At 37.9% G+C, this 12,354-nt stretch overlaps 1 long non-coding RNA gene and 1 other non-coding gene across 2 annotated transcripts; one reads left to right on the top strand and one right to left on the bottom strand.

Annotated features, from left to right (window-relative positions):
* The first annotated feature begins 2,407 nt into the window (after positions 1-2,407).
* LOC121137934 lies at positions 2,408-9,955 on the top strand. Its single transcript, XR_005875195.1, has 3 exons — positions 2,408-2,465; positions 8,212-8,270; positions 9,821-9,955. It is a non-coding gene; the product is annotated as an uncharacterized LOC121137934 (long non-coding RNA).
* Positions 7,454-7,564, bottom strand: LOC121139056. The gene has a single exon (XR_005875910.1). It is a non-coding gene; the product is annotated as a small nucleolar RNA SNORA26 (small nucleolar RNA).
* Positions 9,956-12,354: the final 2,399 nt, after the last annotated feature.

Consider the following 12,354-nt stretch of genomic DNA (forward strand, 5'->3'; position numbering starts at 1 on the left):
TTCTGTCCATTTAGTTTGATGTTGGCTTTGGTTTGCTGTATATGGCTTTTATTATGTTGCAGTAAGTTCCTGTTAGCCCAGATCTCTCCAAGACCTTTATCATGAAGGGGTGTTGGGTTTTGTCAAAGGCTTTTTCAGCATCCAGTGAGATGATCATGTGATTTTTGTTTCTCAGCTTGTTTATATGGTGGATTACATTGATGGATTTTCATATGCTGAACCACCACTGCATGCCTGGGATGAAGCCTACTTGATCATGGTGGATGGGTTTTCTGATGTGTTCTTGGATCCGGTTTGTCAGTATTTTTGCATCAATGTTCATGAGGGATATTGGTCTGAAGTTCTCTTTCTCAGATGTGTCTTTGTGTGTCTTGGGTATCCAGGGTATCTTGAAAATTCGTAGAAAGAGTTTGGCAAAGACCCTTTAGCTTCTAGTGCGTGGAATACTTTGAGAAGAATTGGTATAAGCTGTTCTATGAGTTTCTGGTAGAATTCTGCACTGAGGCCATGTGGCCCTTGATGGCTGTTATGGGTATACCTAAAAACAATAAAAACTGACAATGCTCCAGCATATGTCTCCAGTAAATTGGAACAATTTTTCAAATATTATAATATAAAACATGTAACGGGTATACCTTACAATCCCACAGGCCAAGCAGTGATTGAAAGATCTAACCGAACCTTAAAAGAGATGTTTCATAAACAGCCAGGGGGAACAAAGACCCCCAAACACAGGTTACATAATGCTTTACTAACATTGAATTTTCTTAATGCTGATGAAAAAGGACAAACTGCAGCAGAAATACACTGGACTACAGAAAATTCTTCTGAACTGAACCAACCGGTGCATTTTAAGGATGCTATGCCCTCAGTCTGGAAACCAGGATATGTGTTATGTTGGGGAAGAGGTTTTGCTTTTGTTTCCACAGGAAAAGAAAAGCTTTGGGTTTCATCAAAATTAATTAAGATTCGATCAGAACAGAAGACATCTCAGGAGGAGGAAGATAATAGCTCATCTACAAAATCATATTCTACCATGGGTAAAGTGACCTCATAAAAAGAAAGAGAAGTGTTTTGTTTTTTGTCTTCACAGGTAAACTCAGCAAAGAATACTGGACATGGAGATTCCTGAAGAAGAATGAATAGCTACCCTGAGGACTATCAAACAAACAGTCACTGTGTGGTATTAAAGTCTAAATCTCTCTATATTGTTTTTTATAATACCCTTTTATCTTTGTTTTTTCATATACTTTAGTCCCCATTCATTTAACTGAAGCTGGCTTTGGAGTTGGATTGGCTCTCCTACTCTAAATTCAAGCATACTATTTAAATAAAATTCAGAATTTCTGTATTATATCAAAGAGCCATTGATATAAGACAGAAGAAAATAAAAGTAGGGACTGTTATCTGTGGATTTCTTTTTCTGAAAAGTCTAATTTCCTTCATGTTTACCATCTCCCCTATTGTCACCTCTTCCAGTATGCATACTATAAAAGTTACAGTATTTCTTTGTTAACATTAATGTTTGAGTTTTCCAGAGAACAAGGGATTTCCTGACAGCAATCTTCAACTGCTTCAGAAAGAGAATGAGGATCCACTTTCTTGACTCCACCTGATTCGACTGGAGGCATCTGAATTGCCCCACATCATCGACTTCACCTGACAAGCACTATCCTGAAACTGGCTTGAAACTACATCACTCGACACAACTCCGGACCAAGGAACTGAAACAGCACATCTTCTACAATCTGGCCAGAGCTTCAGACGAGAGCTTCAATCAACACTAGAACTCCAGTCAGGAACTTCAATCAAGCATCTCCTGCCATACAGAGATTGTCTGATCTACTGAAGATTTTGTTACACTAACATTTTTCTTCTCACAGGTCCCCCTGATACTGTCATCGTCCCATCCCAGCAGGAAGTAGTTTTGAGCATTCCATGCCCTCTCTCCCTACTATTGATATTATAGGATAGTTTACACCTGTTAGTGTTAGTTTTCAATTATTTTAGAGTTGGGATTGGAAAGAGGTATTCAGACTTGGGTGTTTCTTTCAGATAAATTTAGGTTTAGATGGGATAGATGTTTGATACATTTTTTTCATTGACACAAGTTAGTTGTTTTAAGTTTAAATATCCTTTTTAGACTAAAGGGGGAATTGTAGGAGGAAAACAGAACTCCGCCATTAGCCATGTGACTCATTAGAGGCGCATACAGATGAGGTAATAAAAGGGCGGTTTACCACACCACTAACCACACCTGCTTTAGGCATGACTAAAGACGTATACGGATGTAGGCGGTGAACTATGTCACTAGCCAGGCCCACTTTTGGGCATGACTAGGGGCGTTACGGATGAAGGTATAAAAGACTGAACAACGAATGTCTCGCTCTCTTTTTCTGGCTTTCCAGCTTCCAGTTTGGTGGTGGAAAACTACTCGGCTCATCTGGGTTACTTGTTTGTCTCTTGTGAGTAATTTCTACAATAAATACTTATTTTTATTTTCAGTAAGTGTGCCGTTTATCGTTGCAGCATCAGGCCCTGGGGTTTTTTTGGTTGGGAGACTTTTGATGACTGCTTCTATTTCCTTAGGGTTTATAGGTCTATTTAAATTGTTTATCTGTTCTTGATTTAATTTTGGCAAGTGATACCTATCCAGAAAATTGTCCATTTCCTTCAGATTTTCAAATTGTGTGGAGTACAGGTTTTCAAAGTATGACCTGATGATTCTCTGGATTTCTTCAGTGTCCGTTGTTATGTCCCCTTTTCATTTCTGATTTTGTTAATTTGCTTGTCGTAAGTCTGGATAAAGTTTGTCTATCTTGTTGATTTTCTCAAAGAACCAACTCTTCGTTACATTGATTTTTTTTATATTGTTTTCCTAGTTTCTGCTTTATTGATTTCAGCCCTCAATTTGATTATTTCCTAGCGTCTACTCCTGGCTGAATTTGCTTCTTTGTGTTCTAGAGCTTTCAGTTGTGCTGTTAATTCTCTAGTGTAATTGTTCTCAAGTTTCTTCGTGTGGGCACTTAATGCTATGAAATTCTCTCGTAGCACTGCTTTCAAAGTGTCCCATAAGTTTGTGTATGTTGTATCTTCATTCTCAATGAATTCTCGGAAGTCTTTAATTTCTTTTTTATCTCTTCTTTGATCCAGGAGTGGTGCAATTGTACATTACTTAATTTCCATGAGTTTGTAGGGTTTCTGAAATTTGTGTTGTGTTGAACTTTAACTTTCATGAAGTTGTTTTTAAGGTCTTTCTCATCTGCTTCTTCTGCAATTGTCTGCTCAGGTCTTGTGGTTGTAAATTCTCTAGTTTCTGGCCGTGTCATATTGGTTTTTCTGTTGGTGGGTATGTTTTTGTATTGTCTCCTTCTCATCATTTCTTCCTGTGGGTGCAGAAGGAGTCTCTTCCTCCTCTGATGCATATGTGACCACGGTTCCTTTCCAGTGGGTGGGAGCAGGTCCAATACCATGGTGGCTTTCCTCTTACGTGGATGGAGGCTGTCCTAGTATCTGAACTTTAGCAAACCCTGGGTAGGCTGGACCTTCACCTCACCTGTCCTGTAGGTGGAGAATGGAACTTGGAAGCTGGCGGTCTCTGTTCAGGTTGAATTCTGTCGAACTGGGATCCGGATCCCCTATGGGCTGTCCTCAGTTCTCCTATGTTTCTGTTCAGGCCACTGGAAGTTAGGCTTGCCTTACCTGGCCTGTCCCGTGGGTAGAGATTGGGACTTGGAAGCTGGCATTCTCTGGGTGGGCTGAATCCTGGTGGGGTTGGTATCCAGATCTGCTGTGCACAGTCCTCAGGTCTCAGGTGTTTCTGCTCAGGCCACCAGAATTTTGACTTGCCTCACCTCCCCTGTCCCCGGGTGGGTGGAGATTGGGACTTGGAAGCTGGCAGTCTCTGAGCGGGTTGAATCCAGTCCGGCTGGGATCCGGATCTGCTGTGTGCAGTCCTCAGGTCTCTGGTGTTTCTAAGAGTCTATTTTTAATGTAACGGGAAAGTATATTGTTGTCTTAGCAGTATATTTTATATAGATCCCTTTATTGAGCAATTTCCTTCTATTCACATTTTTATAAGGTTTAAAAATCACATTAGGTATTTTCAAATACTTTTTGTTGTACCATTTGCAATGAGTGGTAGCCAGTTTGTGTTAGTACAACACAATGTATGATGAAACCATTTATGAAATTTCGTCCCTCTATATTCTAGTGATGCAAAGTCCTGGATCAGGGGGTCTTGGGTCAGCCTCTCTTGAAGGCCCAATGGGAGACAGTCCCATCACAGTGGTAGTACAAGTGAGAGGAGGGGTTATTTCTCAACCAGGAAGCACAGAACCTGCTGCAACTACCATGAAAAAAACCTAGTTTCTTTCTGAGAATATTTTCCCAGGAACTTAGGGTCCTTCCTGTTAGACCTAGGTTTTTAAAGATCTACTTTCCCAGTATTGCCACCCTTTGGACTAAGCCTTTAATATGTGAAACTATGAATGATTCAAATCACATCCAAACTATATCATTAAGGTGTTGCTGTAGGTTTTCTTGTCCCACATGGTCCTGCTGACCTTGAGCCCAAATAAGCACACTGGTGCTATATTAATTATGAAACTGTTGGCCGATGGCTTGGGATTCTAATTGGCTAGCTCTCTCTAAATTATTAAGCCATATCTGTAATCTATGTATTACCACAAGGCTGTGGCTTACCCGTAATCTGGCATGTTACTCCTTTGGCAGTATGAAATCTCTGGCTGGCTCCTGCCTACCTTTTCTAGAATTCTCCTCGTCTTCTAGTCCCACCTATCTTCCTGCTTCATTGGCTGAACAGTGTTTTATTCATCAACCAAAAAGAGAAACATATACAGAAGGACTTCCCCCATCATTAAGGTGTTTTCTTTTCTTAGCTAGATAATATAATGAATTACACTGATTGACTTCCAAATATTAGGCCTGCCTTATATCCTCAGAAAAATACTCCACTGTGATTATAGTATTTTTTACATATTACTGAATTACATTGTTAATACTATGTTGACTATTTTGTATCTTTACTATAAGGAATACTGGCATATAATTTTTGTAATATCTTTGACTCATTTTTGTTAGGGTATTACTGGATTCATGAAATAAATAGAGAAGTCTCCTGTGTTAAAACATTAAAAAATGGATTACTATACCTCATTATTTGTTTTTTTTTATCATTGACATACAGTTTCCATGCCTTGAATTCTGTTCTATACCACACCTCTCATTTGAACTGTTTTTCTGCTTTGGGGCAGACTTATCGATGAGTCTTTGCTATATGCACATAGGATTTTTTTCCCAATTGCCTGTTATGACTTGGGGTCATGTAACAAGCAATCTGAGTTTTTAGAATCAGGCTTCATTCCTGCTTGGTGCCTTCTGTACCCTCGTTTGCCTTAACAATTAAATTTCTACAGCAGTTGGAGTTTTTCTGAAGCAAGCCAGCAATTGTGTAGACCCTGTTGTTTGGACAGCTGCATACCTGCCTCTCTCTTTCTGGAACTACCTGTCTAAATTTGTTCAGTTTCCTACTATCCCTGGCGGTTAAGGGCCCAAGAATCTAACTTGAGAACTGTTCTTTTACTGTTGGGTAATTATGATGGCTAGCATTTTGATAGTATTTTATTTCCTTTCTCCTCTAGATTTCTTTCTTTGAAATGTGTTTGCTGTGGTTGCATTCTCTTAGTTGCCTTCCCAACACTGGCCACATTGATGTTTTCCATGCCATTCATTGATTGATTGTAATTACAGTTATCTTGATAGTTTTCTATTTTCTGTTGTACTCCCATGGGTGTGCTTTGGCTATGTGCTCCTTGACAGCAAGTTATTTAGACTGTTAGTGTGAGACACTGGTCACCTGATTACTCCAGATCTTGGCTTTCCTGAATGTAGTTGTCACAAGTTTTTTTGGGGGGGCCGGGGGAAGGTAGCAGTTACCAGGGCTACTCTCTTCTTTGGAAATAGTCCCCCAATTTAGTCATCACATCTGTTCTTATTTTATGCACATCAATGCCTACTATTGTACTAATCTTTCTGGAATAAACACTCCCACATCAATGGCAGTGGAAGAGACCGAGGTCACTGGTGGACCCAAACTAGGATAGCTCCTCAAGGGTTTTGATGTCAGAGCCAGTTTGTATTTTCTTTCTTTAATCTAAAACCACAAAGTGGGGAATCATACAAGCAAGATTTTACAGAAGCATACATGACAGTCAGCATGTTATTAAAGGCAATGGCCCATTGTTTCAGATATTTCTCCAGATCATTTTATGCTAGGAAGCAAGTGAAGTTATGCTTGGTTAATAGGTAGTACAAACACCTATTTATTTATTGGTAAGTCAATAAAGCAGTATAAAACAATTAATCTTTCTACTTATTCTACTTCAGCACCACAGCATCAAAATAAACAATGATTGTCTAAAGCAAGTATCAAATAACCAACGCATAAATTTACCTCTTGCTTTGTGTTATATTTTCAGCACACTAAAGTGTGAACTACCTTCTGAAATCACACCAGGAAGCCAAAGTGATTTTACTTAAGCCTTGCTAATGGTAGACCAGTAACATCTGCAATGAGCAGCTCTTAGTTTTTTGAAGAAATAGACAAGAAAGGGAGAGGAAGTAGGATCTGAGAGGAGTTGAGTGAGAGGAACCATAGTAGAGTATGTAGTACAAAAATTACTTTTACTAAAAAATATAAAAATCTTTTGAATTACATATTAAATGCGTTTAAAGTTTACAAAATAAATAATCTCACTTTCCTGCAACACAGGCATTCACAAATGAAAACTGAGAGAAGAACAATTCCAAGAGCTCTCCCCACATCTTGAGATCATCTTGCCCATCTTGACAGAGCTGTCTCATCCAGATAAAAGAGTAACTGACTTTCCAGGGAGAAGGAGGTTGCATGTTCATGATGACTACTTATGAATATAGGTGTCAATATATGCTACATGCAGTAGTGTCAGAGCTGGAAAATTTTTATCATAAACTAATACCCATATGGTAGTAAGAATTACCAATGCTGTAGGTGCAGTGAAAGCGGCATAGTGGCAAAGGTAAAACACCAAATAGTAATATATGGCTGGAGAGTGTCGCTGTCTGTTGGTTTCTTTCTTTCTTAAGAAAGTCAATAAACCCTATTTTAGACATCTGGTTAAGAGTATTTTGAAAGGGAAATAGATGTGCCACCACTACGTGGATGCCTGGACAGGTAGAGGAGATGAAGAACAAATTCTTTATGCAGATTGTGAAGCAGGTACAGAAATACAAGTGGTAGTAATAGGAAACTTGAACTGTGTAAACATCTGCAAGAAGCACATTCTACTACATTCACAGCTTTGAAAAAATTTTCAGTTGTCTTGATCATACTTTGTTCCGTAACACAGAAATTCTATATGTAGAACTTTGGAGACAATTCTTTTATTTTTTCATCCGTGACTCTAGAAAGGATCCAAGGAAGAGGTGTACAGTCTTTCCCATGGGTTTTATGGAGAGTTCCTTTACCTTTCTGTGTGGTTAGCCTCTTAAAGTTAAAAGGCATCGTTTGACTTTTTTTGGTTTTTCAAGTCAGGGTTTTTCTGTGTAGCTTTGGATCCTTTCCTGGAACTCACTTTGTAGACCAGGCTGCTCTCAAACTTATAGAGATCTGCCTACTTCTGTCTCCTGGGTGATGGGATTAAAGGTGTGTGTTACCACCGCCCAGTCACTAAAGAAGATTTTTCTGGTGATGCAAAAGAGATAGAAGATAGTTCAGGTTTGGAGATGGGAGATAGCCTGTCTCCAAGTACTTGCTCTGCAGGCCTGAGAATGCAAGTATGGATCCCCAGTATCCATTAAAAAAGCCAGGCATAGTGTCTCATGTCTATAACCCCACTGCTGTAAATGGAGACAGGCAAATACCCTGAGCTCAATTGCTAGCCCCAACCCCCATCCAATATAAACTATGGGTTGAGCAAGACTCTATCTCAAAAAATAGGTTGGAGAATAGTGGAGGATTTTTGATGTTGAGTTTAGGTGTACTCCCTTCCACATAAATGGTATCTCAGATTTCATAATTAGGAAATTAGGTAGCCAAATCGGCATGGGTGGGGAGTGGGGAGGTTTCAAGATGATCCATGTGTCATAATTCCTTAAATATCCATAGATGGATGCAATTTTCTGAACTCCCAATTTTATCCTTTTTTATAGGTATTCATAAATATGCTGGACTATTAGGAGCAATTTGGATATTCCCATGAACATATGTGGTAATGGATAATCATTTCTATGTATAGCACTGAGTAAGATGCTGGTTGCTGTCCTAGGAATGTCCTTTTATGTTCTAATGATTATGTTGATTAGCACAGGATAGCAATGAATCATACAAGATTGGGAATCTGTGGTCAAGAGATCTGTTGCTATTCCCTTCCTGATTCCTTAAAAATGTTATAGTAGTAAGATTTCCACTGGAACATTGATGGTCTTCAGTCCAGCTACCCGGTGTTGCCTCAAGACTTACTCAGTTTGTTTTTGTTCTCTTGTTTTCTCCACTCCTCCAATATGCTTAACCAACTCCATCTTAATGGAGGCCAGTAATCTTTAGGTTTGAGAAATAGTTTCTCTCTATTCTGACCTTGTTGTTCTCACAAGGTTGCCCCAAGCCCTTTCCAGAAATAAGGAAGAACTTGAGGCTAGATGAGAAAAAAATGAGAGACCTTGTACATTGTTTTCTCCATTCAAAATTACCTTGCTTAAATATTTTTTTAAAAAAGGATTTTTCTATTTTGAAATAGTTTTATATTGGTATACATTCATAAGAAACACTGTAGGAATCCTCCATATCTTTAATGCAGTTGACATAGTGGTACTTGTTTTAGAAACCACAGTGCAGTGTCACAACCAAAATAGCCACCCTGATAGAACATGTCAACATGAACCCCAGTCTTACCTGATTATTCTTGCCTTTGTGTGTGTTTAGTTATACGTAATTTAACCACATGGAGTCACATCACCAAGTATACAACAATTCTGTCACCTCAAACTTCCCTCACGCTGCTCTTTAATAATAACACTCATGTTTCTGTAGTACTCTGTCCAACCCTGGTTACCATTAGTTTGTTCTCCATTTCTGAAACTTTTTATTTTATTGTCATTTAAAAATATCATAGAATTGAAGTTGTCATTATGCATGTAGTCTTTTGGGATTGTCTTTTTTTCCCTCTCTTAGAAATTCAGCATGTTTTAACAAGTTACATAAAAAGAGATAACCTCTATTTTTGGGACAGATGATCACAGAAAAAAATAAACACACATTCTCTTTGGCTTGTTTTCTTTGTTGAAAATAAATTTGAAGTGGAAAGGCTAGAATGCACCATATGTTGTCAAGAGTGTGTGACCAGTTCCAATCTCTATTCTAAGCTCCAGACCCAGACTTTATTTCCTTCTGGAAAGTTCCACATGGATTAGTTGAAGGAAACTCAAATGCAACGTGCTCAGGAATAAATGTGTCATCTATCATTCTTCATTCACCCCAAACCCTCTGCTCCACCTTTTCTTCCTGCCTTAACTAGAGATGCCCAAACTGTGAATATCTCAGGCTATCTTCCTGTCAGTCAGCTTCTCTTATTCCTGCCCCTTCCTACCCACTTCCCCATCTCACTGTCATTAGAACCTTGGTTTTCATGTATTGTAAATGATTATTATGGTCTGTACTCGCATCATTCCCACGGCCATTTTCTTAGTATACCGTCATCTTTTAAATCTCTGCTATTAGAAATTACCTTAACTGCTTTTTCAGTTTTTCTTCTATCTCTTTCAGATTAAGCATCTTGTCAAGATTAGCTCTTGGGCTGGAGAAATGGCTCAGAGGTTAAGAGCACTGACTACTCTTCCAGAGGTCCTAAGTTCAATTCTCAGCAACCACATGGTGGCTTACAACCATCTGTAATGAGACCTGGAGCCCTTTTCTGTCATGCAGACAGAACAATGTGTACATAATAAATAAATCTTAAAAAACTAGCTTTTTAAAATAATGACTGTATAGTATTCTTCTGACATTTATATTTATAAACTTGTTCAAGAGCCAAATAGTTTATAATACATTTTCCAGTGAGGAAATTCCTAGAGTGTGGTTCTGTGTCTTGCAGCAAAGAGAAGAAACAAACCTGAACACCTGGCCCACATCATACTTTAGAACTATAGTTATAAACTAGAGAACCCTAAATGTGTGCTCCCGCTACTGGGTTCTATAATGCCATTTGCTTTGCTTTTGGCTTCTTGATGAACATTTTGATGGAGGCACTAAATGAATTGCTTGCCACCCTGAACAGAAGCAAGCAGGACAACACTTTTTTTTACACTCTACATATGGTAGATTCAGCATTCATAATCCTGAAGCAAGTTGAGAATTTGGAACTTAACGGTCTCTAGAGTTCAAGAACGATATTTGCAGCTCAAAGTGTCATTCTTAACACAAATGTTTCAGTCAGGAATGCAGCCAGCCATGAGAGCCTCAAACTCAAGCTGTGACACTGCAGAATTGTTACTGTTCTTATCTCTTATGAGTGAATGCTTTATTTTACCATATATTTAAAATAGTTGATTAACTCACAATAATGCAGTGATCAAACCCATACTTTCTAATGTTCTTGATTGCCCTCACCTCATGTCTCCTTTCTCTTGGACAACCTAGTTAAATTGTTTTCTACCATCATTCTATCCATCCATCTATGCATCCATCCATCCACCCACCCTTCCTCCCATTCATCCATCCCCCCCTCTCGTGTGTGTGTGTGTGTGTGTGTGTCTGTGTCTGTGTATTGGTCTTTCCTTTCATATATGAGTTCTGGGGAATGTCCTCTGGTTTGTATTCTTGGCAGAAAGTGCCTTTTTCCCTTTAGCCATCTTTCTAGTCTCAAGGTCCATTTATAATTCCTTAAAAGTATGTTTTCTATTTCTAAGTCTTTACTTTTTTTCGATCTCATATATGAGCAAAACTTCTGATACTTGGCCCTTTGACTATGGCTTATTATACCTAATATAATAACCTTCAGTTCCATTCATTTCCATGAAAGTGGCAAGATTTTAATATTCTTCATACCTGAATATTGCTTTCTCTCTATACCTATATATCGATATCTATATCTATATCTCTATATATGCACACACACACACACACACACATATATATATATATAATATTGCCATGTGTTTTTTATGCGCTTATCTGTTGGCATTCTCCTAGATTGATCCATATCCTGGCTGCTGTGTCTATATAAATGATAAATATGAGGGTGATGGTATCTTTGTTATTTGCTGACTTCATTTAGACTACAAACCTGGGATGGTACAGCGGAACATACAATTCTATTTTTTTGAGGAACTGACACATTATTTTATATAATGGCTATATTGTTTTATATTTTAACTGATAGTGCATAATCATTTGTTCTAGTTTCTTTACATTCTTGCCAACATTTGTATTCTGACTTTTTAACCTACTTTTGCTGTTGTTGTTGTTATTGTTTTGTTTTATTGTGAGACAGAGTCTTTCTATGCAATTTTGACTGGTCTGTGCTTGTTTTGTGGTCCAGCGCAGCCTCAAACTCATGACAATCCTCTTTCCTCAGCATCTAAACACAGGGATTACAAATAAGCACTCTCATCCTCAGTTCCCACTCCTATCCTTATCTGTCTGTCTGCCATATGTCTATGATCTATTGATCTATCTATCCATTTATCTACATATCTATCACCTATCTAGTATCTATAATTTATTATTTATTAATTATCTATCTATCATCTATCTTAATCATCCTCTATTATCTATCATTTATCTATCATATATCCATCTATATTTATCATCTATCACTTATGTATATATCATCTATTGATCTATAATCTCCATCTGTCATCTATTATCTATCTTTTACCTGTCATTTATCCTATCTATCTATCATCTATTTATTTTCCATCATTTATCTATCATCTTTCATTTGTATATCCATCTATCAATTATCTATCTATCTGTCTGTCTGTCTGTCTATCATCTATCCATCTAAAAGTGTTTTCATGGAGTGAGGAATTCAGCCTAGTTTTCATTTCCATTTCCATGATGCTAAAGATGTTGAACAGTTTTATTTAAATGCATTTATCAGCTATTTGTATTTTAGAAAGTATCTGTTCAGATCATTTTGCTATTTTTTATTGGATTACTTATTGTTTTGGTGTTAGCTTTTATAGTTTTCCTCATATTTTAGACAGTAAACCTCTGGAAGATGAGCCATTTCTGTACTCTGCTATTTCTTTTGCTTTCCAAAAACTTTTAAATTCCATTCAGTGTAATTTGTCAAT

The sequence above is a fragment of the Mesocricetus auratus genome, unplaced genomic scaffold (assembly GCF_017639785.1).
Source record: "Mesocricetus auratus isolate SY011 unplaced genomic scaffold, BCM_Maur_2.0 Super-Scaffold_6730, whole genome shotgun sequence".
Taxonomy (NCBI): domain Eukaryota; kingdom Metazoa; phylum Chordata; class Mammalia; order Rodentia; family Cricetidae; genus Mesocricetus; species Mesocricetus auratus.